This window comes from Parasteatoda tepidariorum, chromosome 10 (assembly GCF_043381705.1).
Source record: "Parasteatoda tepidariorum isolate YZ-2023 chromosome 10, CAS_Ptep_4.0, whole genome shotgun sequence".
NCBI lineage: Eukaryota > Metazoa > Arthropoda > Arachnida > Araneae > Theridiidae > Parasteatoda > Parasteatoda tepidariorum.
This window is the reverse complement of record NC_092213.1, coordinates 4,810,837-4,831,951: the sequence shown is the minus strand read 5'-3', so window position 1 is coordinate 4,831,951 and position 21,115 is coordinate 4,810,837. Positions and strand designations below refer to the sequence as shown.

The window sequence follows — 21,115 nt, the reverse complement described above, 5'->3', positions numbered from 1 at the left end:
AAACACATTCGCCACCTCGACCCATGCGATAAAATCGTAAATCTGGCGAATAAAATTGTGTTTTGGTGAATGATTTTTTTTCCACTGGAAAGAAATTAAAATTACGTCAAAATGAATTTTTTTAAACAAATCAGTATTGTTTATTCGATTAAATTAAAAGTAATTTTCGGTAGATAACCCATTAGAAGTGGGTCCAAATAATATTATAAGTCTGAAACAAACTACCGTAAGCATTCGACGAAGACTCGAAAATTGGCGAATACTTTTGATATTTAGTTAATTTACTGGCTAATAATTTGAAATCCTCAGCTCAACTCAGGATCTGAGTTGTACCATATTATCGTGCTTTTTATTGTAAGGCATTACTTTTTCGTTTGTATTCAAGTTTTTTTTATAGCGAAAAAAATTAAAATTAGATGCTAGTCAAAAATTAAGCATTTATAGGAGATTTAAGTTAAAAATTTTGTGTTTACTTTCTACATTATTATTTTTATTTATTTATTTTAAGTTAAATAGGCCCGAGAAAATTGATAAAAAAAAAAGGGAAAATAAGTCCTCAGTGTTTGAAAGAATCGGTAAGCCACCGATAATTGAATGTTCTACAACCTACCAATTAAAATCAACAAAATACTCTAATTGACTTAATTAATAAATACTTTAATTAACTTATAAATAACTTATAATTATAACTTATATTTAATTAACTTATAATTATTTAATAAATACTCTGCTACTGTGGTTGTCGCTTTGGTAAATGACCGAAATATATACTAGGACTAGTTAAGTGATACTGCCTGGTATATATTTGCCCGGTATGTCCTACATTTATGTTTTCTTAAAGTCAAGTGCCACTGCTCATTATGCATTTAAACGGTATTCCGAACACTGATGTTTCTGCTAATCTATCCTCAGCAGATTTTAAAATATCGAATCAATATAATAATATTAACTAATAAATTAATATCATATCGGATCTAATAAATATTTCGGACATTCACCAAAGCGACTGTGTGAATGTTGACATTCACCGGTGTGAAAGTCGACATTCTCTTGATTTCGGCCATTCACGGAGACAACTCAACTTTAAATCGATACTATTTGATTTATAAACTGTTCAAAAAGTGGAAAATTATTGTAGTCCATTGTGATTGAAAAAAATATAAGAGCTAACCGATTTCTGGGTCGCAGCTAATCTTAAAAAGTAATAGTAATTTGTTTGTAATAATAACAATGAGTAATTTAATTAAAATAGTTACAACAATAGTAAGTAGTTACGCTAAGCTTGATTACATGGAGAAAACATATCAAGAAAAACACAACTATATCCGTAGAAGAAGAAAAAACATTTTGCAATGGATTTAAATGCTTTTCCATTTTGATATGTTCTATTGCCAATCTTTATTTTATTAGCTCATACTTTTTGCGGAAATATAAAACTAGATGTGTGTCATTATTGCTTCGAAGTTTTTAAGATTATTACTATTATTTTAACACATTTTATTTCAAGAAACTAGATTTTAAAAGAAGCAATAAGGGTATTCGTGCAATTTAAGGGTATAAAATGTATAAATACCTATTAAATGGACTTAATGATCCAATGAATCTATGTAATGATGCATATAGGCTATAAGTTGTTCGTTTTAACTATCAAAAGAAAATGTATATCAACCAGTTTATTGTGATCCACATGCATATTTTTCTTACGAGCCTTGAAAATCGTGGGTATTACTCTTTCGATGTTGAGCTATCGTTAACTTTTGAAAGGAATCGTTGAGTAACAAGAAATTTTTTTTTTCTGCAATCTGCTACAATTTTTTTAAAATTATTTTGCAATAATTTTTACTTTTCCTTGCTAAATTGTTTGCATACTATAATAAATAAAAGCTGTTTTTGAATTATTTCTGCGTGCTTTTACAGAAAAAACATTATCTTATGATATTTAAAATTTTAAAAAAAATTCGAAAGAAATGCAGTCGCAATTTAGAAAAAGTGTAAAAAACGCTATTCTATGCTTATTTAATTGTTGTGTAGACAGAATTTAATTTATCCAAACTTTGAATAATTCAAACTATCAACAAATCAAATCTTATAATTCGATTGAATGCAGAAGTGGGAATTTCAACAATACTCCAAATTATTATGTTTTTAATTTATTTCCAAAATGAGGAGGAGAAAATTGCGTCATTAAAAAAAAGGATCATAAAATAATTTTCGACATTAAAATATTTAGTGGTATGCAAGTTAGATACACATTGAATTAAACAAAAGAAAAAACGTTACGTTAAACTTACATTAAGAAATAAAAAATAAAGAAATTTGAAATAAAATGTTTGGATAATTACGTACTAAAAACCTGTCTTAATTCAAAGGGTTTTAAATTAAAATACGCTATCTAAATCGGTAATTAAGAATTAAGTTGCAAAACTGGAAAAAAAACATGTTTTTTTTTTAATAAACATACCCTTTTATTCGTCGGATTTAGTTTTTTGACCACCAGGAGAGAAAGGAATCAATCCTGGAAATATGATCCCAATAGTCTAGATCAGTGGTTCCCAATTTTTTTCGGCAATGGAATCCTATAGGATGAACCGTCTTTCGACGGAACCTCAACTTCATAGACAAAAGAAGTAACGAAAATGTATTTAACAATAAAAAAACTTGATTTTAAAAACACTTAATAAGAGAGAAATGGAGCAGCGGTGACTCAGGAAAAAGAGAGTTCGTTTTCCAGTGAATTGAACCGGGTTCAAATCCCAACGATGACTGGTCGATACGAATTCCGCATCCGGCTTGCACCGAACACAGTGCTAGCGTAAAATATCCTCAATGGTAGACGGATCAGGGGTTGGAGTCCCCTTGCCGTCGGACTATCCGTGGAAGGTTTTCGTGCTTTTCCTCTCCACGAATTGTAAATAGAGGTTCATTCCACCAAAAAGTTCTCCACGAAGGCAAATTTCTCCTATTACTTGTTCCCTTGTCTTCTGAATTGGGTTCAAAATTGCAAGGCTACAGAGTTGAACATGAGTAGTAGTAAATCGGAAAATTGGGTCAACTAACAACGGTTATAAAATAAAATAAAAAAATTCGAGAAATGGAATCGTGGAGGGTGAGGGGATAGTGCGCTCACCTTCCAATGAGGTAAACAGGGTTCGAATCCCAGCTGTAATCCCAGCAGTTCGAATTGCACCGACCACAGAGCTGACGTAATGTATCCTCTTTGGTAGACAGATCATGAGCTAGAGTCCTTTTGCCGTCAGGCTCACAGTGTGAGGTTTTCCTCTCTGTGTAACGCAAATACGGGTTAGTTCCATCAAAATGTCCTCCACGAAGGCAAATTTCTCCCAATACTTGATCCAGAAACCCAAAAAATTGGATCGTCTGTTCAACGACTGTTATAAAATAAAATAAGAGAAATGAGGATTAATCGTAAGTCAGTTATTATGTCAGACTATTAAATTCGAAGTTGTTGTGGTTGTTAACTTACGTCACACTAGAGCTGCACAATGGGCTATTGGCGACGGTCTGGGAAGCATCCCTGAGGATGATCCGAAGACATGCCATCACAATTTCCATCCTGTGCGGTGGGGATGGCACCCCCGCTTCGGTAGCCCGACAACCTGCGCGCGAAGTCGAGCACTTTACGGTAGCACAGTTTAACGAGGACCAATACCGCACATCCTCGTTCCCTACGCAGACTGATCCAAGTGGTCACCCACCCGCACACTGACCGTAGCCAGTGATGCTTGACTTCGGTGATCTGCTGGGAACCGTGTCTTAACGATCAGTCCACAAATTCGAAGTCACGGAACTGAATCTAGTCTAGTTATAAATTTATTTTTGGTGCAATGTAAGCTGAGAATGTATGAAACAACCAGAAATATGTTTTTTTTTTCTAGTTAAATATAAAACTAACTGCTACAAAAACATTGAAAATTGGTATTAGAAAAGCGTATTTCTTTATTAACAAATTTGATAATTTTATTAATTATCATTCAAGAACCGAGACCGAAAATTATGAAAGTTTTATAAATGCATCAATTTTACATAATTTATTAAATACATTGTTATTAAAAAAATATCTTTTTTTTTTCCAATGACATTTCACTTTAAATAATTGCATAAGGGCAACCGAAATCTTACCATATATAAAATTCTAATAATGCTGTCGCAGTTTTCCCTTGTTGTCAATACTAGTAACCGACGCAAATTTTTTGAAATGTAAGGCATGAAAATTTTTTACATCATTGTAAATTACGTAATTTTAATTTTAAAAAAAATTTAAAATGTGTTGGAAATCAATTAAATAGTTTCTGAGGCTTAAATTTTTATTTAAAAAACAAAAACGCATTTCTATATTTTCATTTTTCATAAACTATTCAACCAATTTCATTCAAATATTGTATTTCGTCATTTAAAATTACACAGTATAAAATAACAAATATTTGCATGCTTAAATATTCAAGATCTTTTTCGAACAATAGGAAATAAAACAATAAAAAAATTCAAAATAAAAAATAATATTTTTAAAAACCATGTTTTTGTAGTGGAGAATAATAATTAAAAAAATTTTGATAAACGAAAAACGTGGGGCGCATGAAATACATAACAGTAATGTTATATTAGTGTGTGTTTGTGTGCTCTTGAGAATATGTGTATGGTATATCTGTAATTGTATCTGAATGTGGATGTGGAATATGTTTGTGTATATGCATATGTATGTGGATGTATATATGACTGTGCAAGTGTATGAGTAAGAAAATGTGTATATGTATGTGTATATATACTGTTATGTATTTCATGCGCCCCACGTTTTTCGTTTATCAAAATTTTTTTTAATTATTATTCTCTACTACAAGAACGAGGCTTTTAAAAATATTATTTTTTATTTTGAATTTTTTTATTTTAAATTATAATTTTTTTAATTTTTATTTTATATTTTTTAAAAGTTATTACTTTTCAATTATTATTCTTCACTACAAAAAACGTGGTTTTTAAAAATATATATTTTTATTTAGATTATTTTTTTAAGTCAAGAGTAGTCAAGACTACTACAAGACCACTACTTAAATAATAGAACTTTCATTTTCATTTTAGGGATACAAAAATCTTTATAGAAAAACAATACCTTTATGACTTTCATTAGTTTTATGCAGATGAAAACCAAAACAATCTGGAAATGAATGAGGAAAAACTGGATCCTACCACTTGATTTTTCAGCCAATAAAAATACTCCGACAATAAAAATCTTTTTACCTGACACGTAATACTAATTTGAAATAATGGAATCGACAACAAAAGACAATCTCGAAAATAATTTTTTTTTTAAATTTTAATTTTATTTTACTTTGTATGTCTTTTTTCTCGTCATTTTCATGCATTGTCATCCAATTCTGAACTGTGTGCCAAATTTGAAGTTTGTAGCTAGTCGGGAAGTTAGTTTAAAACTGATTACAAAATTCCACCCGGACAGACATACACAAAGGCAAGTTTATATAAACATGGTAAAATAAAAATAATAAATAGTTGTTACCGTTAAATAAATAAAAAATATTGAGAGAGCTTACCAGTTAATTGTTGGGATCATATTTTCTAAATTGTGGCTACCCACCTCCTCTTATTTTGATAATTGTGAATCCAAATCAGTTGAATAATTATTTATTTAGAAAAAGAACGTTTCTGCATCTGGTTTTACAGCGTAATCAATAGTTTACACCAATTAATTCGCAATTTGAGATTACCCTATTAAACGTTTAAGATTAGCTACGTGAAAATCTGCTTATTGGAATAAAAGTTATTCAATGTAATAACTCTTTTTCGGTTCAATGCAAGTTAATTTTAAGCATGCTAACTGGAAGAAAATATATTTCAATGCACCCATTATTGCTTCTAAATGTAAATTTTTGTTTACATATTTGAAAGTGATATAGAAAATTCTCACTCTGTCGAACTTGGCGCATCTGAGCTTTTTTTTGGATTCAAACCATGATTTTTAAGTACAGAAGTTTGCCAAGTATGACGATAAAAACGGTTTAAATTCTTGTGCAGATGATGTTTGGAACAACAATCATAAGATTTGGCACTGTTTCACAACAATGTTTAACATTTCACTTAAGATTTAAACTTAGTTTTTATACTTCGGGACTACTTTAAGTTGAAAAGAAACTGCTTCTATCAGATTTATCATTTATTTATTTGTCCCCAAATTGGAGTTGGAGTCGAGGAAAGTTTTTTCGGAGTCGTAAATATTGGATCGACTCCGATTCAGGATAATTAAATTGTAGATTAATAGGGGAACATATGATGATTGAATTAAAATTATTTACATAAATATTCATTATTATGTAAGCAAGAATATTATTCTAATGAATGTTAGGACAATTATTTTAATTATTTTTACTTAATTAAACACATTGGAATTTTTTGAATCTATGTTTAGGGAAGCAAAATACGAAAAATGAGTGAAATTTTCGAAAACCCGATTATAGTAACAAATAAATAATTAATAAATTATCTTTCAATTTGTAATTTCTAAAACTAAATTTATTTTGCTAAATAAATCCAAAAAAAAGAAGAAAAAAAAGCGAATGAATTTTTATTGTTTGTAATAGTTTCCTCCTTGATGAATCATCACTAACCTGATACAAGACACATTACATGTCAGTGAGTGATTACTAGCTTAAAATAATTTTGTACAATTTCACCATTTTGTGCAAATTATTTTTTTAAAATTTATTTCTTCAACTCTTATGTTAGAATACAAAATATCATTTTAGATAAGTTATTTTTACTTTAATCGTACGTACTTCAAAAATGTAAATATATAATTTGAAATAACAAATATTTAATATTAATACTTTCTTGGGATTCGACGGAAATTTTAATAGAGCAAAAATCACAGCTGGAGTTAAGAGTCTGATAGTCTGAAATTGGAGTAGAACATAAAAACTACCGACTCACGAGCACCGGTTAAAATAATGACTTTTTTGAAAAATCAGTTCATGCTAAAATTGAAACAGATGAAACAATCGTGGTTATGCTAGTATACTGCTTCTTAAAATTACTAAAATGTTTTATTTTTCTTCAAAAGAATGGGGACCATTTCCTATAAAAACCCAAATTATATTGTAATTCATTCCTATATATTGTGACATTTATTTTAAGTTTGATAAACGAAATATTCAGATGAGAAAATATTAGTACTTCATTTGAGTTGCTGAATTCAGTGAAAGAATCAGTTTTTTGATCACGTACGTTACGTTTTCTGAACATATAGGTGTGATATAAGTAAAGGTGCGTAATTGTCAATATCATGTCTTCGAATACGAAATTGTGGATCCTTAACCTCTATTACACCTTAGTGCCATAGTGGCTTTTATTCAATAATAAATAAATATTCAGTTATTGAGTTGTAATTGAATACGAATTTTGAAGATTAATTCATATAATGAGTTCGATTTCCCTTTGCCATTAGATTAAATGTGCGAGATTTTCGTGGTTTTCCTCTCCGTGTAAGGCAAATGCTGGTTAGTTTCATCAAAATGTCGTCCACAAAGACAAATTTCTTCCAATACTTGATCTAGGAGTTCCCTTGTCTTTTGGATTGGGTTCAAAATTACAAGGTTACAGAGTTGAACGTTAGTAGTCGTAAATCCAAAAATTGGGTCGGCTGTTTAACGACAGTTATAAAATAAAGTACACTTAGATCAAATCTTCTAAATTTCCACGACAAAGCACAGTCTTACTGAAAGTGTCCATTTTCTTTTAAATTTTTTTTTTATTTATTATTTATTTTTTAAAGAAAAGTTCCCTTGATTGTTCTCTAATGTTGATTATAAATTTTTCTATGGGAGGATATCTATTTATTCCCGCTAGTCTATCCGTTGGCAGCACACCTATCCATTTTTTGTTGTTTGTTGCTACTTTTGTGTTAATTAATACTTTTTTCATTCGTGTATATTAGTGACAATCACGTCTATTAGTACTCTTTTTATTCGTGTATATTAGTGACAGTCACGTCTATTAGTACTCTTTTCATTCATGTATATTAGTGACAGTTGCGTCTATTAGTACTCTTTTCATTCGTGTATATTAGTGACAGCCACGTCTATTAGTACCCTTTTCATTCATGTATATTAGTGACAGTCGCGTCTATAATTACTCTTTTCATTCGTGTATATTAGTGACAGCCACGTCTATTAGTACCCTTTTCATTCATGTATATTAGTGACAATCACGTCTATTAGAACTCTTTTCATTCATGTATATTAGTGACAGTCGCGTCTATTAGTACTCTTTTCATTCGTGTATATTAGTGACAGCCACGTCTATTAGTACCCTTTTCATTCGTGTATATTAGTGGCAGTCACGTCTATAATTACTCTTTTCATTCGTGTATATTAGTGACAGTCACGTCTATTAGTACCCTTTTCATTCGTGTATATTAGTGACAATCTCGCCTATTAGTACACTTTTCATTCATGAATATCAGAAACATTTGTGGGCCGGTATAGTCTGGTTCGTAAGACGTTGGATTCGTGTTCGTGAGAATGGGAGTTTAAATGAAACCGGCCGAAGAATCTCCGCGTATTAAATGATGTCTGGTGCACCTTAAATCTGTCGGGGTCACAAACTCCTCTAAATTCCCATAACAAATCGATTCCTTTGAGGGTACTGAATTGGAGATGGATCGTTCTCTGGTTCAGGTCAGAATGACGACCTACGGATGGATGAAAGACGTGGGAATGAATCCTCCCATTGAAACGAGCTGTGACGTATGTGTGTGGCAAAGTCGCATTCTTAGCCATAGCAGGCTCGCTGATATTGGCTAGTGGCATATTTAACAACAGCATAAACATCTGCGTTCAATAATGACATTTTAGAAATATCAGCGATATTATCATGCAAGAATATCATTAACTTTCGTGTTAATCGATCATTTTTCAATCCTAAATATCAGTGATATTACTCAATCAATATTTTTTTTTAATTTCATACGTGACACTGTAAATGAATAACTTTTCGTTCATGAATGTCAGTGACATTTGTGTTAATTAATATTTTTATTCATAAATATCAATGACGTTTGAGTCAATCAATATTTTTTTTATTCGTGAATACAATGAGATTTGGGACACTTATTACTTTTTCATTCCGAGTTGAGTGTGAAAATAGTTTTGATGTTGATTAACTGTTTTCGTTTGATTCATAATTATCTGGATATTTTCATCAAATTCTTCGAAATAATTAATTATTTTGAAATTATTCAAAATATCCCATTAAAGATAATATGCCAGAAATAGTTTTTTTTTAATCACTTAATGACTTCCAAATCAATAAACTTTCTAAATATGATAATTTGAAAAGCGGAATATGATATTTTCAAAGCATAAAGCAAGTGGAAATGATGATTTTAACTTTTCCACTTTTTCTTTAAAGTGTCCTCAAAGTAAAAATCAAACATATTCTTTAACAAGATGTATTCAAAAATCGGTTTTAAATGTTGTTTTCTTTTTTCTCTTTTGTGTTGTTTTAAAACAATTGATCCACTCTTTTTTTTTTTCAAATACTATAATAAACATTTTTCTTATTTGAGCGTACATTAACTTTTTTTGGAATTTTTTGAAAACAAGAAAGAAAAAAAAAGATATTTTAAAGAATAAATATAGAATTTAAATTAAGAAAAATATATATAATAATTTGAAAATTAAATTTAAAATGAAATATTTGCTTTCATTTTTTTTTATTCTACTTTTTTAAATCTGTTATCTGTTTTCTTAAATTAACAAATGATCTTAATAAAATTAAAACATTTTTTTAACAATGTTTAACTAACACGCATGAAACTTTTTTTAAGAAAGGAAAAGGATACGTGAAACAAAGTTGTATTTTATAATGTCATATATTATGAATCTTTAAAATTTCCTTTTTTTTTAAAATTAATTTTTCTTCTTTCTTTTTTTTTTTTTTTATNCAATTATCTTATTTGAGCGTACATTAACTTTTTTTGGAATTTTTTGAAAACAAGAAAGAAAAAAAGAGATATTTTAAAGAATAAATGTAGAATTTAAATTAAAAAAAAAATATATATATATAATAATTTGGAAATTAAATTTAAAATGAAATATTTGCTTTAATTTTTTTTTAATTTCTACTTTTTTAAATCTGTTATCTTTTTTTTAAATTAAAATTTTATCTTAATAAAATTAAAACATTTTTTTAACAATGTTTAACTAATACACATGAAACTTTTTTTAAGAAAGGAAAAGGATACGTGTAACAAAGTTGTATTTTATAATGTCATGTATTATAAATCTTTACAATTTCCTTTTTTTTTAAAATTAATTTTTCTTCTTTCTTTTTTTTTTTAAATTTTATTTCATTCAATTTTCCGCTACTTTTTTTCACACAAAATAATTTTGAATAAATCAGTTGGCTTTGATGTTTAAATTTCACCCTAAATATAGCGCTTAATACCAAACAATGGTAACCCTCTTGGCGAGAATGATTTGTTATCATTCTTTTCATGTGGCAGTCTCTTACGAGAAGCGGACGTGGGAAGGCTGTGTGGTTAAACCGCGGTGGAAATAGTTGGTTTGTCTGTCTAAAGTATTGGGGAACACGAGGAATAATATTCATGGAATTTATTTATTTTTTGACAGACATTTAGATAATCCAAAATTGTTCTATCCAAACCTGTAAGTAAAAGTTTTCTGTTCTTTTGACTTTGAATTTTTGAGGAGTAAACGTTTGTTTACGTTTTAACGGCGCGTTCGATCACATGTTGCATCCCTACCTTACTCGCTTTAGGGGACTAACATTTTTTAGTGACAGCTAAAAATGTGTTAATAAATTATATGAAAAATGTTTAGTTTAATTTTACGCTTCTAGAGAAAATTGAATGGGTCAGTTTGCTTCCGTTAAAGACTTAATTCTATTCTCTTAAATTGTTCTCTCGTATTCTTTTTTTTTTACTTTTAATCTTTATTATTTTTTATTTAAATGAAATAAAAAACTTAAATTTGTTTTGAGTAAGCGTGAAGAGTATTATATTAAAATTATTTTGCAAGTTTTTGAAAATTTTCACATTATTAATTAGGTAAATGTATCCATTATATTATAAATTAGGTAATATATAAATAAATGGATCATCTGCGTTAATTACTAAATTCAAGATCTAGAATTTATTTTCTTTAACTTAACTGTTTGAAACCGCATATGATGGAACAAACTGTAGAAATTTAAAATTTTATTCAATTTTATTATTATTACTATTTACAAATGTTTAATTGAGTTCATGTTTCGTTTATGTTTAAGAATTTTTCTGTTATCTACAAAAATTCAATTAAAGTAAAAATTCCTTAATGTTCTATGTAATTTTTTAACATTATATAGTTTTTTATAAGCACTTCTGAATAATTGTCTTATTAATTATAGAATTATTTAAAATTTTAGAAAGTAATGTTTGTATTATAGTTAACAGGTTGCTGATTTAAGACTTATTGAATCATAAATTAAATCTGTCAAGTTGAAAACTCTTAGTCCAATACTAAAATCAAAAACTGCCGTTACATCAAATGTTATCTTTTCTTAAAGAAATTGTCTTACCTTAAAGGGGAAGAAGAAAAAAAATTGTATTTTTACAAAGAATATACATGTTTCAAATTTTTAAAAACGTTGTTTTTGCTTTTATCTTTCCAAAACTTGAAATTATTGCCATGCATAAAAATTGGAGCAGTTCTTATTTTAAGGTATATATTGATAGATGAGTTCTAATCCACGTAGAAAAGACTAAAATTCAATTTTGTAATTTATTTATCTTTAAGTGTTTAACACATGCTCTGAAATGTTTTGCCATAGTTAATTATTATTTCAAGCAATTAAAGATTAATTTTTAATTGTATGTTAATAGACTACACGTTGTATCTTTGTGATTTCCTAATCTTAAGTCTTCAGACCTTTTTGACAGATTTGGATGGTTTAAACTAGTTTTTTTATGCTTGTTTACTTCATTATTGTTTCAAAATGATCATTTTTGTACAAAATTAAGACAAACCTTTAAATTTTGTTGAAACTATTCCTAAATGTTGTGCCTGAATCCCTAATTAGACATTTTGGCAAAATCAATTTTTAAAGCAAGTTATTATTTTTTTTTCTTACCTCCCCTCCTCAAATTTTAGTTCAATTTCATTTTTGTTGCAACGTTTGAGAATTTGTAATTTTAATTAGCTTAGCATCATTGATATAAATTATTTAGTTGCAGATATTCGGTAAAAACTTAAAATAATTCGGTATTTGCTCCCAAGTATAAATTCATCAATTACAATTTATAAATTTTTTTCTCCTTAATTGGTTCAAAATCAATGTAAATGGCTAATTTAGACCACAATATTTATTTTTTCGACATTTGTTTCTTGGAGTACTTTATGCTTATGTGCTTTTCAAATAATTTTTGAAGCATTAAAAATGCGGTGTTTTTATATGAAAAAATTGATTGAAAAAGTTAAAAATCAGTGACGCTTTATGAAACTGAAATTTGAAAATTATTTTCCGTTAGTATTTTTATTGTTAATTTAACCACTGGCGTTAGTTGCGTTCGAATTCAGTTTAAAATTTTGAAAATTAAACAAACTTTTTTTCTCCATGTTCCACAAAATCATACTTTTACTACTAACTGTGTTCTAAAATAGTTTACATAAATTGATTTAACTTCGTTAAACAATTCTTTATATTAAGCATGTATGAAGTGAATATCTATCCATTCAACCATTCAAAATGCCGGTGGGGGAAAAAAACGTGTTGTTTCGACTGTGTTGCCACGTAAGGATTTGGAACAGAAATGTATGTAATGTATCTTATCTGATAACGATTAAAGAATGAGCGATTAAACAATCGTTTTGTTTACTTCTTCTGTTCACAAAGTGTGTTGGTCTTCTGTTCACAAAGTAACAAAATAAAATAAAAATAAAAAATACAACTGCAAAAAAAAAAAAAAAAAAAAAAAAAAAAAAAAAAAAAAAAAAAAAAANAAAACTTAAAATAAAAATTTATCAATCAAAACTTCATATTAAAAAGGACAAGCCCAAACATGTCATTTTTAGCATTTTTTATTAAATTTAGTAATATTTTAGCAGGAATAAATTTTAATTTCCCTAGGAAAAAAAAACATAGAAACCTATCAATACCTTTAAATAGGCTGAGAAATTTGCACCATACTTTATTTCAATATTTTTTATTATTATTAAGCCACAAGTCTGCGAAACCAACGATATTTAATTTTTTTTTCTTACCCCTCTGCTTTTTTTCTTTCTTTTTTATTAAAAGCTTACACGACCCCTATGTATAGGGCTTTACAAATATTCAAAATTCCTAAGAGTTATAACATTATGAGGTGTATGGTAAGCCACCTGCTTATGAATAGAAAAAATTTACTTGGCTAATTAGATCTAATTTTTATTTTATATTCCTGGAAATAATAGAAATAATTCTTACCAGTCAGTACAAATTTCTTTTAACATGCTTAAAATGTATGAAAATAGATTATAATTAATGGAATATGTTAAATATTAAAGAAATGTAATAAATTTCTTTTTTACATATTTCATTATTTGGGATTAACTTTTGAGATTTAAAGGAAGTGTTTGGTTTTACTGGTAGCCTTGAAATTTCTTCAAGTAATGCATTAATACTATTGTTTTTTTGCGTGACATTACAGTTAAATAATGAAACTTGTTTTACGAGAACTTATACCTCAACATCCGGGTATCTCGATATAAAAATATTTTTAAACACGATCATCATTTCTATGCGTTTAAAAGGTTATAAAGATGTTAAGTTATAATAATGCTCCGTTTGAAAATTAACTCTCCTTAGCTCCTTCTAATTATTTTTTAAGGAAAAATGAAGTACAATAATAATGCCGTTATCGCGCTGTGTAGAGCTGCCAATATATCGTGAAATAATGATCTTTAGATAGTGCGATAACAATATTTTTAAAAGCGATCTCGCGATATGTCGTAAAAGCCACTTCTTACAATGCATATCGAATGTAACGATAATATTGCAAGCCTTGTAACTTTAAGTGAATCTTTCTTATCCGTTCTATCTTTTGTTCTTTTTTTAAAAAATTTTTTTGTGAGAAACTAGTTTAATAATAATATCGTAATAATTTAATATAGAGTTGGGCGATATGTCGTGTACAATAGATATTATTTAGGCAACGCTATACTATAATTTTAAAAAGTATTCTTACAATGCATCAAAAATATCATGTCTTCTATCGTAAAATACAAATATCGAATATATCAGTTATATCGCGAGTATTATCGTATACGCTACTAACGTGATCTTTATCGACCAAGATGATATTAAATACAATAATATCGCCAACATTATCAATAACGATATTTTTCGAATACGATACAAATCGAATATTTTTCGAATACGTGTTGATGAAAATTATTTGTTAAATTGGGATAATACTGGGAGTAATTAAAATCCATTATTTTCGTGCACGAAATTATCGGAGTTATTACATTCAATAATAAATATTGAATACGATAACTTCGCAAATACTGTCGATAACGATAATTATAGAAAACGATATTATGGTGAGCGTTGATATATCTTATCTGCGTAACGAAAATATAAATCGATATCTACCTAAAATTCTCAAGGGTTCAATATTACATTAGATCTTTATGTAAATTTGTAATTTTGAATGAAAAGAAAGCTACTTTGTGGGAATCGTACAACGGCAAATAAAAAAAAAAAAAAAAAAAAAAAAAAAAAAAAAAANATAATAAAAAAATTCTGGTTCGTTGAAGTTCAAAAATTGGATTTAATGTGATTAAACAAACAAACATAGGACGTTATTTGTGTGAATTTTATTTAATTTAATTTTTATTTTAATACTTATTAAAAAAATTCCAAGAATATAAATTTATCCCCAGGGCCCTAATGTCATAAAAGCACGGTTGTCATAAAATTTGAGTGAAGTAAAATATATTTCGTAAGAGTTAGTTTTAAATATTGTGAAGTAATAAATATATCTACTATAAATTATTGCGGATAACATAAAGATACGCGACGGCACTTTAAGTACACTATTTATTTCCTTTTATATACATATAGTTATATAAAATATGTATAAAATCACATTTTATTTTTCTTTCACATTTTTTAAAACTTTTCTTCGCTCAAATTGCACATTAAACTACTTTTCGAGTGTGTTTTACTGTTTCATTGTTTACACGTGTACTTTCTTCAATATTTACTTTGTCTAGTTTGAAGCATCAACAAAATGATTTATTGCCAATGCGCGACGACAAGAAAAAAGCAATGAAACAATAGTAATAATACGGATTTAACTGACCTTTTTTACGAGTCTCTTTTTTGTTTGTTTGTTTCTTTAGCTGTTATAGATTTTTTTTTTAAAAGAAGTATTTTTAATGTACATCAAAGCTTGATTTTTATTCCAAGTTAAGATGCTTTCACCTAATAGTATTTTACTTAATTATAGACAAGAGTTGCATAATTGTTAGGTTATCAAAATTATTTACTTTGCATATTATTTAAGCGAAGTGGGATTTAGATGAATATTTGTATTCAAACTTTTGGTTTTAAGTAATTTGTAGTTCAATTTGTCTTAATATGAGACGTAATTGAATTTTATGTAATAAAAAAAAATTAAATAGAAAATGTTTTTAAAGCGAATTTTCTAAGCGAAATGGCTAGTTTATGAAATCGTTTTCAATTTTGAACTTTTTCAAACATTTGTTGTTGAATAAGTTGTTTTTTTTTAAGTCGCTTTAAATGTAACAAATTAATCTTCAGTAATTTATTATAAACTGCGCAAGATTACAAATCTAAGTATGCTATCCTTATTAAACCTTTGCACTCCGATTTCGCCCTCAGTTACCACTCAAAAATTAAAAAAATTTTAAGCCTTAATAATTAGTAACCCAATTATTTTAGGAATTTTAAAAATTATATAAAAATACTGTATGTGTTTTAAATGATTTAGTGCTTATACTAGTTCAAACAGCTTTTAAAGGTATTTGGAGTGCAAAGGGTTAACATTTGAAAGTAAAGTAAGATAAAGATTTTTATTGTATAATTGTTTAATATATTGTTTAATTACTGTTAATTTGCAATCAACAGTAATAGTTTGTAAGATTAGTTATCCTTTATGTTGATTTGTTAATATTTGGCTTGTGCTCTAAGACAATTAATCATAGGATAACTAAAGCTATTTATCTTATGGGTTTTAATTCGAATGCATCAACATTTCTAATGAAACATCATTATTTGTAACATTAAAAATATAAAGAATTGGTTTTAGGAAAAGCTATATATTCTTTATATAAAAAAACATTTTCGTTTTTTTAAAAATTTTTTTTAATGTTAAATAAATATCAATCGAGCATGTGACTATCGATTGTTAAATTCGATATCGTACAAAAATGGAAAACTATCAATTCGATCACTTATCGGTTTGGAACATTATGTATAGTTGGCAGGTAAATCGATACTGCTAAAAAATAAGTTTAGCTTATCTTACAGAAATATTTCATGCGGAATCTGGCAACTGACGGAGTTTCTCCAGTTCGTTTCTAGGTTTAATGTTTGCTGGTATTCTATTTCCACATTCACAAATAAATACGACGCGGGGAAAAAAAAATAATAAAAGAATTCAGCACCTGTTGAAAACGATATCAATTCCATAAGAGAAAAAGAGCAGACGATTGCGTAATGATAAGAAACATTAGTTGATCTAGTTCCGGTTGCGCTGCGGATAAATAAATTTCTTTTATGATATATTATTATGTTAAATACATTAATATTTTATGAGTGTCTTAGTTTATTTAGGCATTCTTCTTGTTTATTATAAAAAATGCTTATCATGACTCTTAATACCAAAAAAACGTCCCATGTATATGAATATCGTCGCCATATGAAATTATGCTATTTTTGCGAATAATATGCTATTTTCAAAGTTGCTGTGAGTTTACAACAGTTACTCATGACTGTTAGGACAAGTTTAGTCTATCTAAAGCCAGCGCTGTCTACGCTTATTCTGAAAATGAAGCAAAACGTCAATATCTAGAAAAGCCAAAGTTTTGTGGAAATGAAAAGCGTTTGTGGTCTAATTTTTTAATGTTTAAAACCTTACTACTCCAATACTGCATTATCTGGGCTCATAAAATTTAGCAAAAACTGAAAATAAGGTAGTGATTTTGTTCATTTTCACCTAGGTTAAAAAATTTCGAAAAACCATGTTAATATTGTGACCAGTGGTCAGTGCTGGGGTCAGTCAATAGCTACAACTACTTTTTTTTAAAAAAATGTAGTGACTACAATCTACTTTAGAATTGTAGTAATTACTTCACTACTTTAAGGACACGAAGTTTCTTGGAAAACTTAATTTACACCTATGTTCAAAATGGCTTGGAATAAGAAATCTTCTTACATTTAATGTAAGAGAATAACTAAGGAATATTTATTCATGTTTACACGAACCAGTTTGTTATTCCAAATTTTTTTTTCTTTCAAATTTGTTAATTCAACTTTTTATGCCTTTTTCGACGAGGAATGTGTAAAGAATTTGTTTATTTAAGAAATGCGACATTATCAAATAATTGCAAAGTTTTAATGTTTAATTCTCTTTTATTTCCTCTGAGAAATTAAGTACATCGAAAATACGTTCCCTCCCTTTGAAATAACATCAGCTAGTGTGCATTCGCGTTTGAAACTGTGACCCAAGTGAGGAATGATCTATTATTCATAATGGCTAGTTTACATATTAGTTATATGTGATTTTAAATACGTCATTTCTGTTACAGGCTCAGTTGCGCAACGTCATTTTCACGGCATCCATCGACGGACCCGCGAAGATTTGTACCCATCGAATTCGAAAAATGAGTTGCGTTAGATCCACGCTTCTTTTCTAAATTAACGTTAAAAGTTGTTGCCATTAATTGCTACTAAATATTGTTTTTTTGTACTGCACTACTCACAACACAATTTTTTTTTAAAGTAACGCACTACACTACAAACTACGAAAATAAGTAGCGCCTACAGTAGTGAAACTACTTGTTGTGCGCTACATCCGACAACTGATGTTTTTTCTTCTTCCCCCCTTTCAGTTGCATTACGACCTATGTTAAACTTCTATTATTTTAAAGGTCTTTATAAGATTTGACGCCATCCAGTCCTTGACTTCAACTGAAGGAAGAGTCATGCTTCGACCTCCTTCAGTCATTTATCGAGGAAAACGATTTTTGCGTAACACAACTTCTTGGTTCATCTTTACAGCCAAACGATGAAAATCATTAAGCCTAAAGACTGGTTTCTTTAAATTTCGTCCACATTTTCTTTCTCCGTTAAAGGTGTATTATTTACCCCCTCCAAGAAGTGGTAATGATTGTTTTCTGGTCATAGAGGTTCTTAGCTGATCATTACTCAAGGTCGTTACGAGAATTGTTTTGGTGCAGACCTGACTGTTGCCTGAAAAAACGAGAAAAATAATTTTTTCCTCTCGCCTTAAAGCATGGCGAAATCAAAAGTAAACAGTTTTCTCATCGCTTTATATAGCGATGCCAAATTGCTTGTAACCTAAGGCCTTTCCTAAACATTCATTTTTATTTATTTATTTCTTCTTATTTTTTTATTATTATAAGAAACTTTATAATTAGGATTGTTTTTGCCATTCTGCACCCCTAGATTCAAGGCTAAATGGGAATGTTCAAATATCACGTAAGCATATATATATTTTTTTGGTGATATTAGATCCCACCCCCTCTTATTAGCAGCATTAAGAAAATCTCAATCTCTCCATTGCTAGCATAAGATTTTTTTTTAATATCTGATTTTTTTCACAACTGTAGTTATCGTAACTATTTATAAGAGTTTTTATTTATGTATTGAAAGCAAATATTTGAGTATTACTTAGATGGGCCCTCCTTGCTAACAAAATTAATCGTTAACTTATACTTTTAAGTTTGATCGGTTTGTAACTGCCCTTTTTTTCATACACCGATTCAACAAAACAATTGCTAAAACTATCTAAAGCAACGAAACTGACTTTAATTTAATATAACAATTTAATGTGTTATTACTAGTGTGATAAATCACCTAACAATAGTTGTAATGTACTGAAGAAATAGTAACTGGTATACCTATAATATACTTAGCAACCAGAAAACGTTACATTTAATGTATGTACATAGAGTAAAATGGAACACACGGAACTTATGATCCAATGTTTGAATTATCACGTGCAATGATTCAGTCTTATTTTTTTGATTGGTTAATCTTAAATATGCTAACTTACTCAAGCAGGTGATATTTTAAGAATTGAAATCTTCCACGGAGACGTATTTTCTCTGATTAAACATTCTGGATTATTCCCACTCAAATTATGGGGGTAGTGGCCGCAATATTTGGGAAATGTGGTCTCTCTAGTTTGATGCATTCGGTCAAATAGTTTCTGAGTTATCAAATTTTAATAAAATCGTACATATTTAAATTATTATTTCTCAAGAACTAATCGTCCAAGTATGCCCAATTTTTTTATATTTTTCCATATAAAATTACGTCTTTTAAAATGTAAAAATTGCTGTACCTTTCGACTAGTATTGAATCTACAAAAAAGCAAATAATAATAAATGATTATTAAAAATTTAGTGTATGTAAATATCTGTAAATAAACGAATTTTATAATTCCGTGCAAAAAAAAAATTTCGTTTCTCTTTAGTTTTGGAAATATGGCGAATACACAAAATTTAAAATTAACCTTAAGGGGTCCATACTTTGGACGGTGCTTCTGACCAAGTTATTAGGATCACATTTCTCATATAACCTCCCCCCTATTTCGTGGACGAGGAATCCAAATCCGTCCGCAAAAAAAGGGTATGTTTTTTTTTTCAACGAAAGTGATTTTGTATTTACCTTCGTTCTTTAAAGTATCGTCTGCTCTAGAAAATGAGCATATTATTTAAGGTTAGACCGCTTTAGAATCATTGAGACTTTTTATTTGCTTGAAAATTTAATCTTTAGATCAAAAGTTATTCAGAATGTTCCGTTTTTTTTCTTTTCTTTTCTTCCCCACTCACTCTAGAAACCTTTATAATAAATGTGTGGAAACTATTGTTATAATGATGAGAAAACTATTTTATTTTATGACCAATAAATACGATAAAACCCACAAGGTCTTAAAAAGTATCATCTGAAAGTGACTGTCTTATCACGTAGACATTCTGAAAATATCAGTTTGTACCTTTTAGCTAATAATTCCACTTCGTCGTTAAGCTTACATTTGCTAGACGATAAAACAAACCGACTGACAAACGATATTATTGTATTCTTAAAGCTTCTGGTTAAATTTCCATGTTCGAAAGAAGGTTTTGTTGAACTCTCAAGTAATTAGTTACTTATTTGTTGAGTTCTTATTAATATGTTTCTTTCAACCTCATTTTTTTGCTTGTCTAATCCAAGAACAATTGCTTCTGAGATTGTCTTTGCCGCAAATGGAACATTGCCAGCACAACATGCTTGTTTTGTAGTGTGTTGTTCTATTCTCATTTGTGAATTTGGAACATATTGGAATACATTTTTATCGTATTTGCTACATCCCTTTTATTATTATTTCTAAGTCATCTGTCGGTTATGGTTTCTAACTTATTCCATTCCTCAAAGATTTAAAATTTATTTTAAAACTTAAGCAATTTAATATTAATTGTCCATTAATCGTTTTTTGCAATTTTTTTAAATTTCTTTCGATGCTGCAATTTTTAAGTTATACCTCTAAACTTTAAGAAATTGAATATGCGAATGATTATTATGTATAAAGAATATGTTTTAAATCATTCACAAGTTCAGTTTCATTGTATTTTTCGTTTACTATCTATTTTAAATTCAATCCAAATAAATTATATTTATTACTATAAATTTTACTGTATTTGCTTTGCACTTCAAAAAAAAAAAGAAAAAAANAAAAAAAAAAAAAAAAGAAGAAGAAAGAAATATTGAATAGTGCTATTCGTTAAAAATTTTTTTAATGGCAACATACCAAAATCCATTCTTAATTTCCCGTTGTCTTTTTTTTTTTCTAGTTCTA

At 28.4% G+C, this 21,115-nt stretch overlaps 1 protein-coding gene across 2 annotated transcripts in view; it reads left to right on the top strand.

Annotated features, from left to right (window-relative positions):
• Nucleotides 1-10,496: 10,496 nt before the first annotated feature.
• Nucleotides 10,497-21,115, top strand: part of LOC107454270 (polypeptide N-acetylgalactosaminyltransferase 9) — a 117,488-nt gene continuing 106,869 nt past the window's right edge. The window contains exon 1 of one of the 2 annotated variants that reach the window (XM_043046810.2): nucleotides 10,497-10,694. The gene's annotated coding sequence lies outside the window, so the exon portion shown is untranslated. The remainder of the gene's footprint in view (nucleotides 10,695-21,115) is intronic. The other variant, XM_043046811.2, reaches the window with a different exon arrangement.